The sequence below is a fragment of the Columba livia genome, chromosome 2 (assembly GCF_036013475.1).
Source record: "Columba livia isolate bColLiv1 breed racing homer chromosome 2, bColLiv1.pat.W.v2, whole genome shotgun sequence".
NCBI lineage: Eukaryota > Metazoa > Chordata > Aves > Columbiformes > Columbidae > Columba > Columba livia.
The window spans coordinates 154,359,249-154,383,763 of record NC_088603.1 but is presented as its reverse complement, the minus strand read 5'-3'; the positions used below and the strand labels follow the sequence as shown (position 1 = coordinate 154,383,763).

Here is a 24,515-nt window from a genome sequence, read left to right as displayed (position 1 = left end):
AACCTTACCTGGAAAATCAAAACAAACTCTCAATGGTTTTATACAAGTAGAAAAAAGCACAAAAATCAAATTTTGTCCCGGGTTGCATGTTGCATCAGACTGAAATGCAGTGCACCAGGAAAGCTGAAAGATTACCAAGAAGCAAAGCATGACTCTTTAACAGTCAGTGTAACTTGACATTACAATTTAATCACAAGGATGTATGTTAGTCAGGACGTACAGCATTGTAATAGGAAGACTAAGATTGGTGCAAATGGGGAATACATGGAGACGGCTGGGTGTGGAGGCAACAGCAGGAGCATACAGCAGGGACGGGGCTCTCAGAATGAGATAGCAGGTCATCGAGACCCCAGCACATCTATTTGTGGCTTCACAAGACACCCAGATCTGGAGGTGAATAATGGTGGTGACCTGATGATTTGCAGAAATGGGACAGGATGGAGACATTGATCACTGCTCAGCCCAAAAGAGTATAAAAATGCACACTGGAAACCTACACATCATGAGAGAAACTCAGGAGACCCAAAAAAGTCTTGAGTGTTACTTGTCCTCCATGCCATTGAAAAGTACCCAGGATGTAACATTTCAACACAAGCGTGATTCCTGGCTGTTGGGCTGATGTTGGTCACCACAAACCTTCTGCTGCTCCTGAGTGCAAGACTGAGAGCATGAATCAGCAGAAATGCTTTTTCTTTCAGTTTGTATTTTAAGAAAAACCAACTTTCTCTACCGTAATTTCATGAATATTGCCATGACTATGTGTGGCATGGATATTTCCTGCTCTGGTTGATAAAATGTTGTGGAGTGTTCATGGATATGTAAATGGCATGCAAGCTGTCAGTTTAGAGCAGGAGATATTTCTCAAAGGAAGCAGAATGTACACTCTGTTCCTGTGAAATAAGAGATATCAGTTGAAGAGAACTCTTTAGAGAAGTATTGCTCATCTTGATTATTTCAATAAAAATAAATAAATAAATGCATAAAGGACTATTTGTCCTATCACAGAAATAAAGATACAATGCCTGGAAATGACTGATGCAAGCTGTTATTAAGGGAAATATATTCATACATTTCAACAGAGTTAGATGATGATGAAGTCGAAGTTAATTCAATCTGGTAATCACAGATAGCTCTTGTTTCAGGAACAGTATAATCAGAAAGATCTGGTCCATATCACCTTGACATTTACAAATAAACATTGAGGTGGAATTTAAACATTGGCTAAAATGAAATTAGAAGAAGAGTCACTTTCTGTGCTGCAGTGAATACACTGCACTCATCATCAGCAAACGGTTTCTCCTTTTGTAGTTTTGCACAAATAAGCAGTTTCAAAATAGCACCGAGCCTTATCAATATCTTTCAGATTTTTTCATTGTACAATGTTATCTTCCTCAAACTACAAAAAATTCTGAGTCACATGTTTCAAATAGTAAAATCACATTTAAAATAATGAAAATTCATTCAGGAGTTACTAAATATGTTTTTAGTCCAAATGTTACACACTGTCGTACTGTTGTTTGCTAGCATAGAATATAGAGTTGATACTACGAAATGTGCCAATATTTGAATTTTTTTTTTTTTTTATTTAGCTGCCTTCCTCTGCCCTTTTCTCTAACCTGCAAATATACTCACTTAGGAAAAAAGGCACTAAGTTAGATACTGATGCATAATATTTTCACAGCTTTGAAAGAGTGACATCAATTAATACCAGCTGAAGAACCACCCTTGTACAAGGTCTGTTTGATGCAAAGCTTCCATGACTCTAATCTCTTGCACATTGAAGACAAAGCAAAAAAAAAAAAAAAAAAAACAAAGAAAAAAGAAGTCTTCAAAAAATTTGGTTTCTGTACGTTTGGTTAGGTCCCAGACAGCTGGAATCCGAGTAAGTGGTACACTGTGAGGCACCTCACTGCCAACCTTCATGTGGCCATTCAAGTATCATAATTTCTGAAGGATTTATTGTAGTGGGAATGCCCTCACTGTGCACTGAAAATAATCAGTCTCACCTTTCACATGAGACCTTATTTTATAACTGCTCCTCCTCCTTCTATTTATAGTGTTAAGGCAGAGAAACAAAAAATCAGATGTTGTCATCCTCAAGTTCATCTCTTTTTTCTTCCATCATCCTTCAAAATTACAAAATCCAGTTGAATTTATTCAATACATGTCTGAAAGATTTCCTGGAGGGCTTAGAGTAATTGGGCAACATTTTGGATAAACTCTGTGTTTTACCTGAGGTGCAAAGAAGGCAGAAATCTGGCTTACCCAAATGGATGGAGGTCCTCTAAATAGAAAATGATTGCCAAGCTATAGGCAGCATAATTACTTTTGACTAAAAATAGTCACTTCTGCCTGAGCTGGTTATTCTGAACTGTCCAGAGGAGATGCAGTTACTATTGTACAGAAAGGTACACTTTTATTCTGAAGTTGATGGCAAAAGCAAGCTGGAAGAATTAATATCCCAAAAGTACTTGCTTCTCCATACTTACTCAGATGGACAAATCTTCAGTGGAGATGCCTTAAGGCAGGTGAGATAAATGCCAGCTGTGTCATTATGGATCAGCAAACCCCCATTCATGATTTGTGTTGCCTTCAGAGGTGGAAGTTGCAAGGAAGAGATCAGGACTGAATTCCCCTGAGCACTGTACAAGTGAAGAGGAACTGCTTGCTTCAAAGCCTAGACCTGTTTTATCTAAGGCAGAGAAAGAGCGGAAAGATAAAAAAAGACATGGAAAGATTAAACAGTTAGCCCAACAGTTTGTGAGCTGATCTGCCAATGAACAGACTGTGGAATATGACCTTGAGATTTATAAGCTTGTTTAATTTATATTTTTTCTTAGCAACAATGTCCTTGATGTTGTTGTCTTAAACTTTATGGGTTGCCAAGTGTTTGTTGTGCTTTAACTGGGCAAGCAGTTAAACACCACACACAGCTGTTTGCTCACCTCCCGTCCCTGCAACAGGATGGGGGAGAGAATGGGAACAAAAGGTAAACCTCATGGGTTAAGACAAAGACAGTTTAATAGGATAGAAAGGAAAAATACTGCAACGATTACTACTACTACTAGAATATATAAAACAAGGGATGAACAATGCAATTGCTCACCACCTGTCAGCCAATACCCAGGCAGTTCTTGAGTAGCAGTTTTCCCAGCCACCTTCCCCCAAAATATATACTGAGCATGCCATCATATAGTATTAATACCCCTTTCACCAGTTTGGGTCAGGTGTCCTGGCTGTGCCCCCTCCCAGTCTCTTGTGCACCTGGCATGGTATGAGAAGCTGAATGGTTCTTGAATGCTGAACAACTAAAACATCAGTATGATATCAACATTATACTCATAATATATCCAGTACACAGCACTATACCAGGTATTAGGAAGAAAATTAACTCTATCCCAGCTGAAACTAGGACAGTGTTCCAGACTTGTACAATAAAAAGTAAATTAAAAATGAACAGCATTTACTACTGCAGCTGCTTACCCTGATGCTGCATCCCGGAAAAATTGTGAAGAAGCATGGCAGGAACAGCTTCCCCTAGTATGCATTTTAAATAAGAAAGCTTCCATAAACCTATATTTCATTTCATATTATACACAACTCTGAAATACAATGCATGAGACAGTCAGAGAACAGCTTACAAGGCATCGGGACTGTAGTTTGATGACATAAACATAATTTATTTTTATTCTCCTGGACAGTGAAGCATAAGGAGATGACCAGTCATACAACATGACTTTCCAAGAGAAGAAATCTAAGTGTACAACTGCTTGGATTTGGTGTTTAAAGTGCTCACAGAATGCAATGTTTCACAAATATTACAACGTAAACAACATCAAGGTCAATGTCCGCAGATGTTAGTGTCTTCTCCTAGGAAAGGAACAGTTACACATCCCAGATGGAAAAGACTGTAAAAGGAAGAAGAACTGCAAGAACAAGCGGTTGTCAGTGAATATTATTTCACCAAAGACAGAAATACTGATGAGATGGGGAAGTGGTTTACCCTCCCTTGTGGACCTGTATCCTATATTCCAAGTAGCAAGATTTGCAAGATTTATTTTTGTTTGTTTGTTTTTGTTTGTTTGTTTGTTTGTGTTTGTTTGTTTTTGTTTGTTTGTTTGTTTTGTGAGGACTGGAAACTCACTGGCATTTCTCAGACCCACAGTCATGAGCAATAGACTGAAAGATTATGGAAAGAGAACTGGAAAGCATGAGCCCACAGCAGCATAAGCTTTCTCTTAGGCCTGACAACAGGTTGCCTGGTCTCCTTTCATTCCAACATCCTACAACACAGATTATGTCTGTTCCGAAGGGATTTAGCTACATAGGTGCTATGGGTTTCAAGGAATTAGACACTCAAATGCCTTTGAGGATCTGGACTGTTCTGAACTTTTAGCAATCTCTGAAAGAGATCTTGTATTCATGACAAATTCCATTAACATTCACACAAGTAACATCTTGTCTGTAGCATTGTGCAGATCAGTTGCAGGTCTGGTTAAAGTCAAGTCATATAAATGACACATTTTGTTAGGGTTAAATCAGAAGAGTAAATACAGTCGCTGTTTGTGTGGGATGAGCTAAAGTCCTACAATTACATTTGGCCCTTTGAAGGCAACCGTGAGGCTGATTTTGTCCCCAGTGAAAATGACTTTGACAACCCTGAGCTAGAGCATTGAGGTGTCACCCATGACACTGGTGAACCTCCCCAAATTGCAAAATCCAAGGTGAAGGTGCCAGAGGTACCCACAGGGTACCTCATCTCGACACCTGCTGGCTTTGGCTGTTGGAGCACATGGGAGAAGGAGGAAAGGGCCGTCACAAAACTAGCACATGGTGTAAAATGGAGTGGATATGCTCTTCTCAGGAGGGGGAGAGTGAGTTGAGAAACTGAGCTGCTCCTGGACATCAAGTTCAATGGGAAGGTAGGCCTCAGTTTCTGAAACAAGAAAACTGCCTCTCTCTGCTGGCTCCTACTCTGTTCAGTATACCAGCATGATGCTGGTAGATTTATGTTGACTCTTTAGGCTCTATGCTTAACCAGTAAATAGTGAAAGTTTCCTCCAGGGCAAATTTCAGAGCAGGAACTTAACATAGCTGCGCTGGTGACTTCCCTCAGCCTTTAATCTGGGAAAAACCTCAGGCTACTATTTTCAGGCTCCCACTGATTCCAGCTTAACATGGCTTCATTTCGTGCACTGTGAAAGCTGAAGTGTTGATATTTCTCTGTCTCAGAGCAGTGTCTACTGTATTAATGTTTTGGAGGTGCAGGTACTATAGTAACGAGCACCACAGTCGGTGCCTAAAGAGGAATTTACATTGCCAGAGATGCTGTCTTTGAGCAGCTTGACACATCTGTTCATGAACAGCAATCTGATTCTCCATCAGCCTACAGGAAAACTCAGCTGAGTTGCAGCTGGATCAGACAACACAGTTGTGTCAGGATTGCAGAGGTAATCTAAGACAGAGCCGTCTCAAATGCAAGTGAGAATGAGAAAATACCCAGAGGTTTCAGGAGGCAGCAATGTTTATCAGGAGTCTGAAGTTATCTATTCTGAGCAAAGCAGTAGGAAAAGCAAAACTTTTATATTGCACATAAGCAGAAATAAAGCCTCACTACAAACTGAGAGGATTAATTCTCCCCTAATCCCATCACTCTTTAAGGCATTTTGAAATACCGGCTACTTTTGGTGATTTCACTTTCCCAAGAAACAAAAAAGCCCTGCCTACAATGTTAAGTATGCCAGGAAAAATATCATAAAATCAAATTAAACTTTGGAATAAGCTGTCTGAAGCCAGCAAGACTACCTTGAGTTGAATGTAAATGCTGAAATCTCTTTACCTTGCATAGCCATAAAACTTCATGTTGTTTTTTTTTATTAAGTTCCACTAGCTTTAACTGTATTTTCTAGTGGAAAATGAAAGATTTCAGAACTATGACAGAATATTCTTTAATTCAACTCCAGAAATTACAATGATAATCAAAAACAATTAAAAAAAAAAAAGTGAACAAAGTCATGATTGCTGAAAAGAAATTAAAAGCAAAGATATTGAAAGAATAAAATAGCCAAAGATATTTCTGAGATTGAAAGAACCACAAAAGTAGTTCACAAAATGCAGTTAAGCAAGAAGGACAAACCTTATCACTCTCTACAGCTACTTGAAAGGAGGTTGTAGTGAGGAGGGTGTTGATCTTTTCTCCCAAGAAGCAAGTGATAGGATGAGACAGTCTCTAGTTGCACCAGGGGAGGTTTAGATTGGATATTAAGAAATATTTATTCACCAAAATAGTTGTCAAGTATTGGAACAGGCTGCCCAGGGGAATGATTGAATCACTATCCCTGGAGGTGTTTAAAAGACACATAGATGTGGTGCTTAAGAACATGGTTTAGTGGTAGACTTAGCAGAGCTAGGTTCGTGGTTGGACTTGATGACCTTAAAGGTCTTTTCCAACCTAAATGATTATATGAAAAAGGACAGGTAGTCTGAGCTACTCTTTTGCTGTCATCAGGAAAAACACAAGGAAATTATGAATGCAAAGAGATCTGCAAGTTGATTTTTAAATTAAAAACCTGATATAAAAAATATGGAGGGAAACATTCCTATTTCAAGGAAATCTATTTCACAGAAAAGAAACCGTTCACATATGGAGAATTAGAAACACAGAAAGCAAAGATCAGGAGAACCAGAAAAAGAAACTCTGACAGAAAAGGAAGCAGAACCGGGTGGTTAACTTTGCTTCCCAGATATTAGCAGTGGTGACATATGGACAATGTGCTACTGCGGTTTTTATTGTGTGTGGTCCCAGTGGATACCACTTTCTCGGGGTGAGGATGCATGTTATGGTATGCTCAGCTGCTGCTCCACCTCTGCAGTCCCTTAGGTTTAATAGCTGCAGTTGGTGGGATTCTGATAGCTAGACTGGGAAGGGGGTTATCTGTTTTTTTTAAGGTATTGTCTAATCCCAGTTTGAGTAATTACAATGAGTGAAATACATAAATAACAAGAAATACTAGTAAAAATGACAAATTTTCATTTTGAGTACTTAAAGAGGAACCTGGGAAAACCTCTGATAAGCCCTTGAAATAGCAGTCAGGAGTTAGTGGCAGTGAAGATAATTTCAGACAAATACAGTTAAAATTTATCAAAACCTAACATTATAAAATCTTGTCATTATTGCTTACATGCTCAACACAACAGTGTGTAGTAGAATTTAAAAGTTTAGAATATAAAGTGCTCTAATGGCCATTCCCTCTCCATCCAGCTAGATTTAGAGACAGAAATAATAGAAACTGATATGAAACATTATTTTGACGAATAAAATGTCCTGCTATCACTTTAGGATACACTGGATGCAACATCTGAGGTTTCTGGTTGTTTTTAAGTTTGTTGATTATCATAGAATAACACCTACGGATAACCTCACATTCACCCAGACTGCAAAAAATGTGTTTAACAAAGGAATTTAAATAAGACGTGGAGCTACCCTGCATTCCTTTGCTAGACAACAGAAAGAAGGTATTTCCTAAAGACAATTCAGCAGTTTGAAAATCTCAGGTGCCCTCTGGATATAACCATCCCTTTTCATTCACCAGAGCAGAAGCTTGGAACAATGGGACATAAAAATTATGGATAAATCTGGGGTTTGAGCAGGAGGAGAAAGCTCCTTCTCTGTGATCACTGCAAAGTCTCTGTGGCCTCTGAATGTTGGATCATGTCAAACAGGAATCCTGATATATCTAGAATGAGTTGCCAATCAGCCTTTGTGTGGCTAACTTTTTAGCAGACATGTAACAGTAAGAGTGCTCAAGATAAATAATGACATATTTGTGGGCAGAGTGCCCTGAAAGGCTATAGGTTGACCTAAGGGCAAGCTCTAATTGGGATGAACCTATTCCTCTTTTGTCTTGAAATAAGGACTCTGTTTTTCTTCTCTGATGCTCCCATGGTCTTATGTTCTGTAATTAAACAATAGCCCTTACTGTCGAGGGTTTTACTACGTCATAATTTGGCCATGGTATAAACTGGAATGCATAATCCACTACAGTCCATTATCTCATTCTACAGTGCCAAAACAAAAGCTAGATTGTGGTTGGGATAAAAAGACTTAGATAGATCTGGCGACATTCTCAGATCTGAGTTACTCAGTGGCCATGTAAGTCAGCAGGTTATATGTACATCGCATTTTGGAAATCTGGGGCAGAGGGTAGGAGGCAAAATTGACTTATTTTCCATTACCCTTGGTCACTCCTCTGTTTCTTCTTATTCTGTTTGCCATGCCCTCATGCTTTGGCATGAGAGAACATGGTGAATCAGCAACCCTTCCTAGGTCTTCCAACAGGAATTTTTTCCCACTGACAAAGAAAAACAACTCCGCCTGGATTTTTCCAGGGAATTCCAATTAATGTTGGAATTCCAATTAACACTTCCATACGTGGATAAGGGACCAAAATAAACATGTATATGTTGCTTTCCAGAAAGACAACTCCAACAGCCAGTGTCATAAGAAGGTGGGCAAAATCTGTTTTTCAGCTCACTATGGCATGCTAGATCTGAAAACCACAATTGGATCAATCCTCAAAGCAATTCTGTGAGTTAAAGGAACACTGTCATCCTCGTTTTACAGTGCAAAAAGTGAGGGTACAGCATAGATTGAGTGAAGGATGAGGAAGTGAATTCAACAGTTTAACGTCAAGCTGGAAGAAGGTTTTGGATGGGGTTCTGCAAAATTCCATTCGGTCCTGTTAAATACTTTCTTTAATGACTTGGATGAAGAAATATAGAATCACAGAATCACAGAATGTTAGGGATTGGAAGGAACCTCAAAAGATTATCTAGTCCAATTCACCTGACGGAGCAGGAACACCCAGATGAAGTTACACAGCGATGTGTCTAGTCAGGGTTTGAATGTCCCCAGAGAAAGAGACTCCACAATCTCTCTGGGCAGCCTGTTCCAGTGCTCTGTCACCCTGAATGTCTTTACTAAATTAGCAAGTCATATAAAATTGGGAAGTGCAAACATTTGGATACTAGGATGAGGATTCGAAACTATCTCAGAACAAATGATAAGATGTTCTGTAAAAGAATAAAGATCAGAACAAAGTCACATATTTAGATAGCCATAATCATTCTGCAAGATACAAAGCAGTTAGGCAGAGGTCCTATGTGAGCACTTCCACCTGAGATCTGGAACTGCCCTTTTTGGGCACAACAGTCCTTAGCATAAATGGAAATACCTACCATAGGAACTAAAAAAGTCACTGTGAATCCTGTCCGTTTTTATCTTACGTTCAAAGATTAGTTATTCAAAAGCTATATATCAATACTTACCATGTGCTTATGAGAGTATTTGATCATGCACCTGTTTAAAAAGACAGTGCACCTACATTTCTCACTTAAGGAAGAAGAGGGATACGCTACATTATGGAACGGAGGGGTTACCAGGTTTCTCAGTGTGCCTGTGTAAGGAGAGACAGTAGGGAAGCAATGTGCCACACAGGCTGCTCAGATTATGCTTTCGATTCTTCCAGGTTTCACCGGTTGTTTTAAGAAAATATTTCAGCTACTGTATTTTTCCAAGAAATCCACGGAAATTTTAGTTGAGTCAACTGTCTGTTGCATAGGCATCTAGAACAGCAGCTGTATTCAGTCCCGTTTCAGATGGAAACTGACTGTCATAGAAGTAAATTTCAACGACATTCTAGTTTCCATGCAAAAAGAAAACAAGAAGAGAAACATGCCTTTCTTCTGTTTTAGTGAAGGTAACCCAGTTTGAAGTAGCCCTTGCATTACATCCCACTTTGCCCTCATTCAAAATGTTGCTAGTCACTGAGGGTGTTCAATCCTCAGTCAGGGAAAGCCTGGCTCAGTGAACCCGTTGTCTCTCAGTATTATTAAATCTCTCCATAATGCTCATTAAAAAGTTTTGTATGTGAGTGGAAGAGGACGAGACAGTACCTATTAGAAATAGGAAAGTGGATGCAGAATGGAGTACAATCCTCCATTCAAAGTAAAATTCCTTTTGTCAAAGCCATTTCTCATTTTCTGTCTTTCGCCCTTCATTTCTTCCCCCTGATTTTAATGAAAAATTACAGCAATAGAATAAAACCAATATCTATTATTTTTCTTTGATGTTTTCAAAGGCAATATAAAAATATCGACATCTTCATGTGACACTTTGCTGCAACTAAAACATTTGTCATCTGGTGGGAGTGCTAATTAGAGGCAATTATCGTTAAGATTTACCTGTCAATGTATTACATCTTCCATAAAATATTACATTTGTTTATTTTGGGGATCTCAGAGCTATATAGATTTATAGACATGGGCAGTGAGTGTAACATGTGGGAGCTCACTGCTTAAGATGATATTAGCAGTAACATTCACTTGCCTTTGCCACTGATACCTTTGTACAGGATTGTGCAGGCTAAAAAATCCTTCCAGCAGTTCTAAAAAATGAAAATGGGAGGAAAGCAGTACTGAGAAAAGTAAACTATGTGAATATCTGAAAGAAGACAGTAAACTCCCATGGAGGTTCTGGAGCATGGCGAAGTTACACTACTATTAATCAGAGGCAGTTACCCAGAAGCAAGGAGAACAATCACATAAAGTTCAGTAGATCCAGTTGAAGGGAAGAAAGTAGGTTGTCACAAAGCATGGATTACATTCATTAATGTCTAGGCATGGATGTCTCCATATGTTAAAACAACAACTACAGCATTACTGCCAACTCCTGCTTTTTTGTTATTTGCCCAGATGGTTTCCATCCCATGCCACTGAGGAAATGAGGGTAAGCAAACACATGGGGATAAAGCGTTTACTGCAAGGAGATAGCAAGGCTTTGTTGCTATATCCAGAAATAAACAAGCAAGGTTAAAACCACAGAAGCTGTAGTTTTTGCATAATTTACCATTATGGCACTTAATTATTAGGTGTCTTCCGCCTCATGGAATTCACATGACTCCATTAGACACCTAGGTTTTTGTTGTAGGTCAGGAAAAGACAAACATCTTAGAGTGTGATATACAAAATCTAGCTGGAAGGCTGCTTATGTTACCCAGGAGGATCTGTTCACGTATGTCACAGCTCTCCAAATCAAGGTGTTTAACTCAGGGCTCCAGGGAGATACTTTAAGGAATCAACATTTTCAAGAAGCCCCCACAACCACACTGCACCTTTTTCCTAAAATACAGGAGAAAATGGACTTCATCTTCCTTTATCCAATAGTTCACCGATTACAAACCTCATTCAACAGACCAAAAACCTACATTCAAGACCAGCAGGCTAGCTGGGCATTTGTTGGCCTACAAAAAAATGGAAAGATAAGAAACTGAATTGATAGCGTTCTGGTCTAGAAGATGATCTGGACCCAGTCTCACTTTTGTGATCCTGTTATGTTGATTCATCTCTTATTCATTAGACTGTGGATGATTTGGTGACATTTGGCATACGTTAGATGTGATATTCATTTAACTGTGGATGTTTAAAATAACACTAGGGACCTAGACGCCGTTAGAATTAAAACAAAGCTGTGGAATTTAGGTGCCACCTCATCTTAAGGTGGATGCATAAAACATAAATCACATCTTGAAAATTCTTATTTCTCCTTGTTGACTGAGGATGACCCTAATGAGCTCTGATGGATGCATTGATACAGGTACCCACAATATCTCTAAGGCATCACAGTTTTTATTATAGATTCATAGTTTCAAAAGAAAAATGTATTTCTAGAGAACTGACCTCAGAGTCATAGAGATTGCAGCTTTCTCAAGTCCATTTTTTGTTCTCCCACACAAGAAGGTATTTTTATAAGAAACTGATTATGTGAATTTGATTTTTTCTGAAGAAATAGTTCACAGTTTTATAGCTTGGAGACAGTTAATCTCCCCAAGCTCCTTTATTGCTCATTCACAATAACACAGTAGGAGACCTTTCCTATGCAAAGACCTCAGTACACTCTCCATCATTAAAATATATGTGTCTTATGGAAGAATAAAACAGTAATCATATTTTAATGGTAAGATATGTGAAACAGAAAACAATTACAAAATTTAAACAGGGTCACAAAGTCAGCAATAAATGAGTGGGCAGAGATAGGTAGGAAATAGAACTCTCTGCCCTTTATGACCTGAAAACTTCTTCCTCTTGTTGGCCAAGTAGTGAATAAAATGAGGGCTTATTTGTAATAACTGGGTTATTTTAAATGCTTTGCAAATCATGAACACAGGAGCAATTGCTCAGCCAACATTACCATACTTTTTGTTTTTGCTATGGAAAATCTACCCACATACTTCATAAGCAGGACAACTTGTCTAATAGTGTTTGCATCACCATGGGGTGCTTGGCAGCTGTCAGTGCTTTGGAAGCACCTCAGCAAAGTGTATTTGGGAACACTTTCAACCACAACTTCTCTCTTTCATGTACACTCCTGCCATTTGATGCATACTGGAACATCAAAAGACATAAAAGATCTCACCCAAAGATGCTGCTGTTCACTTTTAATTTATCCTTTGCATTGAATCCCAGGAGGGCAACTTGAAGAGAAAATATGGAGGTGGCAGGTTATTAAACCATATTGTCTTTTAAAACTTTTTTCCTCTCTTTCACAATTTGCAAATCCTGTCATAAAGCAGGTATTAAAAACAATCAATCTAATTTCCCGAGAGGTGCTACATTAACTATTCAGATGCAGCTCCTTGAAGAACAGATGAGTTCCGACAGCAATAAGTGCAAGGGGACAAGGAACTGAACATGTCCAGATAATCTGTAGAAAAAGAGCATCACCATGTTCCTGAAGGAAAAGAAAAGTGAAAGTGACATCCCCAATGAAAAATGTGGGACTTTCACCCCACAAATACCTTCTCTGCCTTAGGCAAGAGTTATCTGATGGGCTTTCTTGCTTGGAATCTTACTGTCCATTGGAAGGTGACACATATAATACATGTCGGATTCTTCTATGCTCCTGCCTTAGATACCAGTTCTATTAAAAGTAATTTGATACATGCCATAGACTATAATAGCCAGAGGAGTCTATATCTCATTGTCCTATAAGTGCTTTTTGCCTTTTCTACCTCTTTTTGTCATGCTTCTTTCTAAAGCACCTCAAATCATCTATGAATTAAGCAAGCTCATCTTATTAGAAGAGTCTCTAGGGTGCCTTCAGTACTTCAGCTTCTAACTTCAGACCCTGAACACAATCAATGAATGAATCAATAATAATCAATGCACAGGGCATTTTAGCATGATTAATGACTAGCTGGGAGGCACTGATGGGCAGAAATTAAGTCAAGGACCATTGATCCCAGCTGGTCATTTGTCTGTAGGCAGTGCTCTGTGCCAAGGTCATTACTACTAAGAAAAAAGCACATGGATATTTTTAACCTGGCTTGTGCAGAGTCGGTTGTTTTGTATGATTCGTTCTACTAAATGTCAGCCACCTTCCATCAGACACTTCTGTTGCATGAAGTGTCCCAGTACCTTTTTCTCCATCTAGTGAATCAGTAGGCATTTTCAGCCATCTACAGGTTGCATAGATGGAGCCTGGAAGATCACCGTCTCCTCCAGCGGGGATTTACTCATACCCTCTCCCCACAGACACTCAGCTGTGGCTTGGATGACAACAAGGACATGTGCTTTTCTGCCAAGGTGCCAGGAATTGTAGCAGACACAGTCTACTGGGTCCTCAAGAAATCCTATCAGATCAAGGCAGAGAGAGATCACAGAAGCAAGAGGACTTCTAAAGATCTTGGATAAGCCGCCAGCATGTTCATCTAACCACAGAGCTATGCAGATAGGATGATGTTAGAATGATGAATTTTCCCAAAGTATCCTAAAAATTACTGACCCATGATGCATGGCAGCCATGCCATGTCTACAAAGTATTTTAAGAGCCAACAGTAAGGTGGAGTCAGGACCATATTTGTTGATTGGCCATGTTAACTCCCAGAAAGCTCTCAAAGCCATTTTGGAAACCCAACTACTGCACCCCAAAGCACCTTGTTTTTCAAAACACAGAGTATTCCTACGTGCCTGCTGTATCCTGATGCTCTGAGCCTGTCCCTTCTCCCTCTGTGCTTGCAGACTGTGCTAACAGTGACACAACGTGACCAACGAGTGGATAATCCAAATAAGGTTCCTTCACATCAAGATCCAGGTGTTTTCATTTGCAAGACACAGATAGTGTGGACAGTACTATATTGCTCTTGGTAATTTGCTATGAAGAAGGAGCTAAACAGTCCTAATCATGCGAGGTAAACCATAATGTAGCAGAAGTCTAGAGATTACCTTGTGTTACTATAAACGCACTTCAGTGCAACTCACAACACTGCTTGAAATTTCTCAATATTTCCATTGGGTTTCAAGTTTTTATGTAATTCAAACTAGAAACAGATGAAATTGGAATGCCTCTCTATTCAATGAAAAAATACATTCAGATAATAACAATGAAGTCTGAGCCTCTTCACGTGCTGCATAACCCCATAGTTGGACTAATTTTCCTGTCTACATGAAGACATGAAACCTCTAAAAGCTTTTGAATGGAGATGGATCTTTTTTGAAGGGGAAGATAGAAGGTGAAAATGCTCTGAGATTCTTCTGAGGCAGCAGGTGAAAAGAACTTCAGTTCTACTTTCTAATCATAGGTTAAAAGTTTGTCAGATGTGTTACTTGCTTCCCGGGAATTTTGGGAAACTTATATCCCAGGGGACACAGTCAAAGCTTGCAAAAAAAAAAAAATCCCACGAGGAGGAGGAATTTTATTTTGTCTCATTTGGACAGAAGAAAAAAGCACACGAAGCTTGCATTCAGTGCATTCAGTGCAAACATCATGTCCATAACAAGACAGATTTTTCTGAGTGCTAACATGTAGTTGCCTGAGCTGCAGAGAAAATTATCACTTGTAACATTCAGCTACAAAATGGAACTCCTCAGCATAGATATATGCTGTGTGAAGTAGTTATTCCTTTCTTTGTATGTGTTCTTACTCTGACTCTCCATGGTGTTATTTGATGTCACCCAATTTTCACTTGAAAAAAAAACCCTGTTTGCTTTCTGTAAGCTTTTCATATTGCCTATAACCCTCTTTTGGGCTGTCATAGGACTGGTGGGAGAAAGAACCATATACAGGTACATTTTTCTACATAATACCTAAACCAAATTGTATGTTGAAACATTAGCAAGGCAGGCTATGCGTTGCAAGAGAAGCTGATCTGGTGCTAGTTTAATGCTTAAAAGAATTAATGGTTAGCAAATCAGGCAGTTTTCTGTACACAGACTGGGTCGTATTGTTTAATGAAACTAAGAAAAAAAATGAATGACTTAATGACTCAAAATCCTGAAGAAGTCATGCAGAACTAGATGGAAATCTCCTGGACACTATAGCCTGGAAAATTCAGTCTCTGCCTTGTACTATAGAAAAGGAGAAAAACTCAAGAGAAGCAATGACAAGGTTGAGTTGTCCTAATTATCTTCACTAATGACAGTATCATTCTTAGCTTATGGCTACAGCCATGGTATAAGATGATTCTGGTGTGATTTTGGAGTTTGTGTTGACATCATTTAATTAACAAACCACTACCTCACCCTGTACAGGCCCATATTAAGGTATGAAAGCAATCACGTGGGTTTTCTCAGAGCTTCACGTCCAGTGTTTCAGCCCAAGGTGTATATATATATAGACAGACATATTCACTTACATATGGTGTTTTCTGGGGACTTTCTGGAGTGTAAGCTCTACTGCAGGTCATTGTCTTGTTGGTCCCATCAGATCACAAAAACACAGCAGATATTGTAAACAGTAATCTGCTTTAGAGGAAAATCAGTGTTTTTTCCAGGGATACGTGTCCAAAGTTAAAGTGAGAGAATGTGGAGAAGGTAAATGAGAAAGGAGTCCCCAAGGAAGCAGTCGTTTTTCTGCACTGTCAGTACTCTGCAGCTGTCATTCCAAGAGTCTCAATGGAGAAGACTGTGTCAATGTGGTTATTAACCCCAGGCTGTACATTTGTGGCTGTGCTGTGTCACAGCCCAACTTTCCTGTCATAACAACTAAAATGACAGGTTGCTGAGCCTGTCACTGTTCTTTCACTGCACTTTAACCCAGCCTTCAGAAAGACTTTGGCCATGATGGGAGTGATGCCCATGTCCAAGGCTCCTCACCACCATTGTGGTCACTTCTGGGAGCAGAGTTGTCCTCTCCAGGCTGCAGAGAGTGGAAGACGAGGTGGAAAATGGCCAAGCTAGGGTAGGTGACATAGGGCAGGGCTTGCTAGCAAGGATGGGAAAGTTGAAATAGCCAGCCAGGAAGCAGAATCCAGAAGCCCCAAAAAACAGATAAATCATCCCCCCAGAATGATTTCTTACTTTACAAATATTTGAGGTTGCTTCCCACGAGGATGGATCTGAGAACTTTTGTTTTGTTTCTGCTGAGAGAGGAATTTTGTTCCCGGTTAAATAAACTGTGTTTGCTTAGAGTAAGAGAGAAGAGACTTTTAAATCCAAAGCAGCAATTAAACGTGCAGCAATTCTGAGAGTATTCACAGTGGTAAATGTTATTGACATTTTCTTTCTGCATTTCCCAGTGGAAACAAATTATTAATATCCTATTGTTGCAGTAATGAGCTCTTGATAGACATGGAATTTATTTTTTCCTGCGTTAGTTTAGCCCTGAATCAGTTTTCACCAGTAACAAATAGAGATCATTTTGCTTTGCAATCACTAACAAAAGAAAGAGGAGCACAGCACAGGAGCATCATGAAATGCATGGCAAGACTCTTCTGAAATCAAGAAATAGAGGGCACTGGTGCCAGTTTGCCTCCTACTGTCTCAGTCACTGAAAAATGCTGATCTGGGTAAACTGCAGAAACAGTAATTGAAATTCTGGACTGAAACCACTAATGAGATAGAGAGGAGCTTCTTAAATTCTTCCACTCCTATTCCAGGTACTGGGGAATGCGCTAACACGGGGTTTCTGGGTCTACGGCCTGTACAATGCTTTGGTACATGAGCTGTTCTACAAACACCTATTACACTTGTCTCATGAATAATTACAATCTTGCTTACTCCTTTGTTTTAGTAGGCATTTTTAAAAATTTTCTAGAAACAGATCCTTTAGAACATTTAGTAAAGGACTGTAGAAATCTGGATAACTGCTAAATTATATTGCTCAGCCTCCCTCCAGTTTACCACTGATTACATGTCCTTAGGATGCAAGGGGCAATTAAAATAATTGATGGGGTTTTAAGAAGAGCTGAGTCAAAAATACATTTGTGCTGGAAAATGCCTTATTGCTGAGCTAGAATATAAAAGGAAACAATTTGATAATGTTTTGTTATACAAAAGTTGAAAATAGAAATGTTTGAAATAAAAAAATACACAATTCAGCAGTCTGATCTTAGCAGAAGAAAGCATACCAGGGCTGAAAAGACTTTTTTTTTTGTTTTGTTTTGAGACATTTCATCTTATAGCGAAGCATGATTCATAAAAAATAGTGTCTCTTATAAGCATGTCATCGTCCCTTTTCTTTTAAAAAATATAATACAAAGTGAAAGAAATGTTACTTCAAAATCACCTTTTTAACCCCAGAAGTTACCTTGCTTACCACTTTGATATGGAAATGAGTTTTGCCTGGAAAAAAGTGTTTTCAATTCAGTCATCACAGCACATTCAGGATGAAAAATGTTATTTTCCCAGACACCAGATTTAGATCTAAATGGAGCCCTCTGCCCAAACACTGACCTGCCTGTCAGCGGAGCAGCCTTCTTGTACTGCAGTTTGTTCATTAAGATGTGCATAGTCATGATCAAATGATCCAGTTGTAACAGAGAAGTGCAGCCCAAGTGTAGTTTTAACATAGCAGCTGTGCCCTCCTGGAGGTAGATGGTCAATGTGATAAATGTGTCTTGGCACAACGTACACCTGACACCTTATCAGCTTGGCTACATTATTGCCTCCTTCATTCTGCTCTGGGGCAGCACTCCTCCCAAATGCTTTGGCGTGCTTACACTCCAGTTCTGGGCCTCTCATCATAGGAAGGACATTGAAGTACACAGGAGGGCTACAAAGGTAGTGAGGGGCCAGGAGCACAAGTCTGATGAGCAGCAGTTGAGGGAACTGGGTCGTGTATGTGGTTTTTTGTTGTTTGATTGGCTTTTTATTTTGGTTTAGTTTGGTTTGGTTGGGTTTGGGGTTTTTTGGAACTTAAAAATCCCAAGGAGGAACTTATTGAACTTATTGCTCATTTGCACTATCTCTAAATAACAACGTCCTTAGAGAAAATTAAAAAAAAATATATAATAAAAAGATTAAAAGCCTGAGAATGTTACTTCTCTGTGAACGGCAGATTTGCTGGATGCACATAGACATCACTACTCAGTTACTTCAAAGATATTTTCATTGACTCTTATTTCATCTCTAGTCCAGGTGTTTTTAGGGTACCCTGGCAACAGCTGGGGAGCTAGAACAGCTCTCAGGAACTACACTTGTGTTAAGTGGCTTGCTGACCATGCTGTCCTGCATGCCCACTCTCCAGAATGGAGACATTTTTGTTCCTCAAGGTATCTTTACTTTGTCCTTTGCTCTTCTGGTGCCACAGGAGACAAAAATAACAGCACAAACTTGCCTGACATGAGGCCCTGTGGACTGAAGGAAAATGGGAACTATCTTTGCTCCGTGACTTCTTGGCTCCTGTGAGTGCTCCTTCACCCACTTGACATGTTTCTTTCCATGTTCTTTGACAGTTTTCCCAAGATATGGCAGCATCAAGAATGTGTTAGAAATGACTACTGGCTTTAAAGTGATGTACATTTTGAATATCAGCAATGCAATGTTCAAACCGCATGCACGATTTGGGTGACATTTGGCTGCCCATAGCTTTCCTCCCACATGCAGATGACAAAATATTTTGCACAAAATGCACAACAAAAGCACTGCCAAGGATCCTGTTCCCATGGGCTTGGTGGGCTTTCTTGAAAAAAAAATGCTGAGAACAAGACTTGGGTAGCTAAGCCTGTTGTAGTGCTAGTAGAGATATCTGTAAACTGTATAGAGTACCCTGTCATGCAGAAATGCCATTACATTTTGATGTAGTCTGTAATGTTATTTCCATGTAAAGACTTGATAGTAAATTATTTCTGGCTGCTCTGTTTGCTTCAGGGGAATCCATGAACACCTTACTTTGCCCCAGGGTATGAAACCATAGTCAGAGAGTAGGCAGTTGCAAATGTGTTTGCCCTCATTTTGAGGTCTATGTGATTCACCGCATGTAAAGTGACATGATGAGGCCACCAACCATGGAGAGATGCAGCATGTGTTGTTCAACCACCCTAGGGGCATAGGAAGAGAAAAGGGAAGAGACACAGAGGCAACAATGGCTATTTCTGTGAAGAAAAGATGAGGACCATGTTTGAATAAAAAGCAGGCACATAGAAGGAAAGGAAATTGTATCACAGTTTTGATTAATTGAAGCCTTATTGGTCCATTCACTGATTTACACTTGAGACCCTACTTGTAGCTTTGCCACACGGTGTTAAAATGAAGAAAGACAGATGCTACAACTTTGGGTGCTAATAGTACTGCTGCTGTGTGGAGATGTGCAACTTCTTGTTCTCCGAGGCAACTGGTGAGGGTACCAGTCAGCAATTTCTTCTGGAGCAGAACAAGCACACTAAAGGGCACAGCCAGAAAATGTCTCTATTCCCTGTCCAAGCTCCAAATCAGGAGATACTAGGGATAACACAGGTGCAAGATGCCCTCTCATCTGTAGCACATCAGTCATTTTAATAAGAAACATAAGGTACCTCTTATGTAACTGAGAGAAAAATACTGTAGAATATCCTTTACTGGAAAAGATCACACTTTTAAAACATTGGTTCTGTTTCTGTTTACTTAAAGGAATAAAACCTCGGGGATAATGAGGATTGCTTGCCTGTACAGAGCATTTTGTGCCTAATTAATTTTATGTATAGACAAGAGCTGCTTTATCCACTAGATTAAGCATCAGTTCCAACGTAACATTTCTTGCTTGTAGTTTGGGGCACAGGGCGCTATTTTATTAGCCATTTTAGATTGCTTGTTGGATTTTTTATACTTCAATAAAACTTCTGGCATAGTTTCTGTTTTCCTTTCTCTCATAGTTGAACAGGCAACATTGTAAAGTTTTCAGATAAAAACCCCGGAGGTTTTACTGAGCTCCCAAAGACATACAACAGAGACAAGTACAGGCAAAACTGCCAGCAGAAGTTGTTTTGTTTCAATGATCACTCCACCAGCTAGAATTCTTGCTGCATGACAGACTCAGAAACAGCATTTCCCAGGACCAAGGCACATACAGGAGAAACATTGCTAAGCCACTGATGTAGGTGTCATTTCATTGGTACCCAGAGACTGGGTCTCCTCCAAGAAGTACAATAGCAGAGGTGGAACTAGAAATGAATGCTTTGTACCTTGCCACTGAAGAGGAACTGATGATTACCTGGATGGGACCATACAAGACAGTCCGAGCCAAAAACATTTCCTTCCTGTAGCCATCTTACAGTCTTTGTGCCAATACCCTTGTGAGGATAGACCAAACCTTGCCGCTCACTGAGAGGACTGAATATCTTGATGACAGCTCCTTCTTAAACTCCAATCCATGGGGGAAGAAAAAAATGTGCAAAAGGAAAACCTAATGTGCAACATCACACAGAGCAGGAGCAGAAGTATCCAAAAGGGCTGAAACCAGTGGGAGACCAGAGGAGGGACTGCTTGCATTCAAGCTCAGTAACAACCCCCTCAGAGCCACACTAAAACTGCTCTACAAACTGATCAAAGAAAGAGCTTTGACATCAGTAGAGCTTCAGGGCTTGGCCTGAAACTGAGCTTCAAATACTCATCTCTCAATTGTGGGTAATAGGATAGTTTGGGGAGCAATCTGAGCTTGAATACGCAGATACCTTGTGATATAGACATAACCTAAGAAAACCAGAAGAACAGCAGAACTCCTACTGTGTACAAATTACTGGCTCTATATATGCCAGTGTATGACCTCCAGCTAGGATATAATAACCAGCTTTCATGAATAGCACTCATTATATTGTGTCCATTATAAAAGTGCAGCTACATGACAGTGCCATAGGCTATAATGTTCTTTCTCAGAAGAGTTTCAATTTTCTTCCAAGAGACAATGTCTCACTTTTGCAAGCTTATTTTGTGCATCTAGTGCTCTTTCTTATTTGATAGGGTGGGATGTGGGTTATTTTGCTCCTAAAACAAGAAAGGAACTGTACACAGAAAGTCTGTATTGATTTGGGAGGCACAGCAGGACAGGTGTTCAGCTAGGGTAAATCAGTGTGATAAACACCAGCTGAGGACTTTTACCATACCACTATAAACTTCCTAGATCAAAGTGTTTAGTAATGACCAAAAATACCTCACAGAAATGACCTGTCTGGCCCTCCATTGACACAACAGAAGATATAGAGAAGTCAGCAAGAAAACTTGGATTAGTTGTGTGATGGCTTAAATAAGGTTTTCTCAGTTACTCGCTAAGTTCTTCTTCCTGAATACTAAGTGTGAGATAACTCAAGGAGCACAAGTATCTCACTAAGGAGCAGCAGAAACACCTGTGCTTTTGTGTAGAAACTCCTGAATAGCATAGGCAGAATTTATCAGTTGTCAGTAACTGCACTTCATATGGTCCAACATGGCCAGTAATCCATAAAGCTACTTCCACATGTTGACAGGCCTGTCTTAAGACAACTTACAGATCTCTGTTGTATAGAAAACTACATCTGAAGAAGTCATCCTCAGCACCATTTATTCAATGAGTAAGTAGTTAGTAGAAACAAGGGGATGCAGGATACAACTCATCTAATCCTGCAGTACCTAAAAACCACTGAGAAGATCAGCATCCCCCCAGTTCCTAGTTCCTTCTTATTAGCCATAAAGGAAGAGAGGAGCAATAAACTCTAACAGTTTTGGTATGTCCACAAAGACCTTAGACCTGACAGTAACTTTCCCTGGAGAGATGCTGACCTGGGTGAGTGCACAGCTTATGTTTTCACAGAAGTATGGGGAACACACAGAAAAGTCACACAGGAATCTGCCCCTCCAACAGCTCCCCAGAGAGACAAGACAAGCAGGTTTCCGATCCAGGTGAGGTAGTCGTTATCTTTCAGATCATGCAGATATAAGGTTTATGTGATACATCATACACTGAAACCTGAAGAGCACTCTTGAGGACCCTCTCTAGGATACTAATGTTTTTCACACAGCCAGGAAAATTTGTTTGAGGTTGTCTTGAGCACACACTCTTGCAAAATCCAAGGCAGAGTTCACACCAACCCCTGTCATGAATGTCACAGCAGGGAACTGGTGCTTCTCACAGCCTTGTTAGAGATAGTACCTGGTTTAAGTCTGAGGAAAAGGTTGAGTTTCCCTGGCCAATTCAGTGTGATGTCACCTGCACTCATCCCCACTCAACCTGTCTTCTCTGTGTGGCTATACTGGGTCTGGCTGGGGTCAAGTTAACTTTCCCCATAGCAGCCCTCTTAGTTCTGTGCTCTGTATTTGTAGCTAGCAGTGTTGATGTGTCTCATAGCATCAAGACTTTCTTTCAAATCCTCCCTCAAAGATCAGTAAGCTGGGTGTAGGCAAGAGGTTGGGCAGGGACACAGCTGGGACAGCTGACATAAGCTGACCAAAAGGTTTTGCATGCCATATGATGTCGTGCTCCACAATAGAAGTGGCTGGACATCGACTGCTGATGAGAAGTAAAGAATAAATCTTTTGGGTTTTTCTTGCTTTGTTTAGTTTAGTTTTGCTTCCGTGCATCATCTGTGCTTTCTTTCATTAAACTGTCATTATCTTGACCCAGTCCCATGAGTTTTCATCCTATTTTCTCCCCCTGTCCTGCTGAAGAGGGGGAGAGAAGGAGCAGCTGGGTGGGTACCTGACAGCCAGCCAAGTTCAACCCACCACAATGGCTTGTACAGGAGATGGTGTCAATCCCTGGTGCCAATGATACACATGAAAAAGGGCTGTAAAACCTGGAGTGAGATGAGTAAACGAACCCAGAGTAAATGAACCCAGCAAAGAATTGAAAAATCACTACAGAGGAAGAATGGTAAGACTAGGGAAAGCAGGATCTGCTCTAATTCATCACTAGTAAAGTCATTAATGGAGACTTTGTGGTCTCCTGGGTCATCGCTGAGTGGGTAATGCATTGTTGTCTTCTCCTCATGGAGATGAGAGCCCTTCCCTGCATGCTGGGTGGTCTCACTGGCCTCCCTCTGCCTGGCACAAGGTAGCCCCAGATCAGATTTCTCTGCTCTGCCATATGTTAGTGGCCCTTGCCAAAGGATCCCAGGAACAGCTGTATGAACCTCAGGGGGTGATGGGAACACAACAGAAATTATCTCACACTCCCTAAGTAATACCAGTTCTCTCTTTCAGTCCCAGCTTCCAAACACTCTTTTGCCTCTCTTTCTGTTTAAAGCCTACTTACACCAACCTAACTGGATTTATCTGATTAAGCTCTGTGTGTGTCTGTGTGGTCCATACTAAGAACCCTTGAACCTGCTGGCCAAAGGTATTGACAGATGTCAGAGCCGTGAAGTTCTACTATTTTATGAAAACAATTTAACCCTGCCAGTCCATCCAGTGAGAAAAAAATGGCACAAGGCTAACCTCTAGTCTGTAAATGCTTTAAAATGCTTTACTAAGGCACTGCCGGGGTTTTATTCCACTCAAACCATCTCTTTGTTTGCAGCGTGGTTGGATAGAGCTTTTTTTCCAGTGATCGAAGGACTTCCTTGTGCAAGTAGTTCTGTGAAACCACTATGGAACTTCCATGATGGTATCCCAAGGATACTCCACACACCCTAGAGGTGATGTCAGAGAGGCAGAGACTTATCATCTTTTGCTGGTCTACCCTCCCTCCTTCACACAGGATCATGTTATTTACAGGCTAAGTGTGATCACAGACCTTTAGTATATGCCATTAGGATTCATAGTTAGATGACACAGGATGAAATTGAAAAACATTGCCAGCATTCCTGAACTCTACTTACCCTGCATTTCCCATCATGGTTGCTACAACAGTACCTGCCCTAGTATAAAAATCATCAGTAGGGGATTTGCTAATAAGTTCTAGTGCCCAAAGAGGTGTGGGAGGATGTGCTTGCTGCAGATATCTCTTGTCTCTAGGGGGAAACGTACCAAATGTATTTTAGAAAAGGTCTTTCCATGCATTAATTAGAGCAACAGTGACTCACCCATCTCATTACACTGCCGATAGAGATCAGCAAATACTCCCTCCACAAGATTTTGACATCTTCCAGGGGCTGTAAGTCACAGCACAAAGAGATATATATGCCACCTCTTTTAACTGAGAACTTGTGTGATCTGTTTTCTGATGGATCTCAATGTTTTTTAGCAGCTTCTGCAGGGTTTAACAGGGAGGCTGGATCCTCTTTATATCTAGAACAGAGTTTTGGTAGGTTTGGTAAGTAGGCTTGGTAGGTAGGTAGGTAGGTTTGGTAGGTAGG

At 40.1% G+C, this 24,515-nt stretch overlaps 1 long non-coding RNA gene across 1 annotated transcript in view; it reads right to left on the bottom strand.

Moving 5' to 3' along the window:
* Nucleotides 1-2,554: 2,554 nt before the first annotated feature.
* Nucleotides 2,555-24,515, bottom strand: part of LOC135578713 (uncharacterized) — a 68,935-nt gene continuing 46,974 nt past the window's right edge. The window contains exon 3 of the long non-coding RNA XR_010470811.1: nucleotides 2,555-2,692. This is a non-coding gene — a long non-coding RNA (uncharacterized LOC135578713). The remainder of the gene's footprint in view (nucleotides 2,693-24,515) is intronic.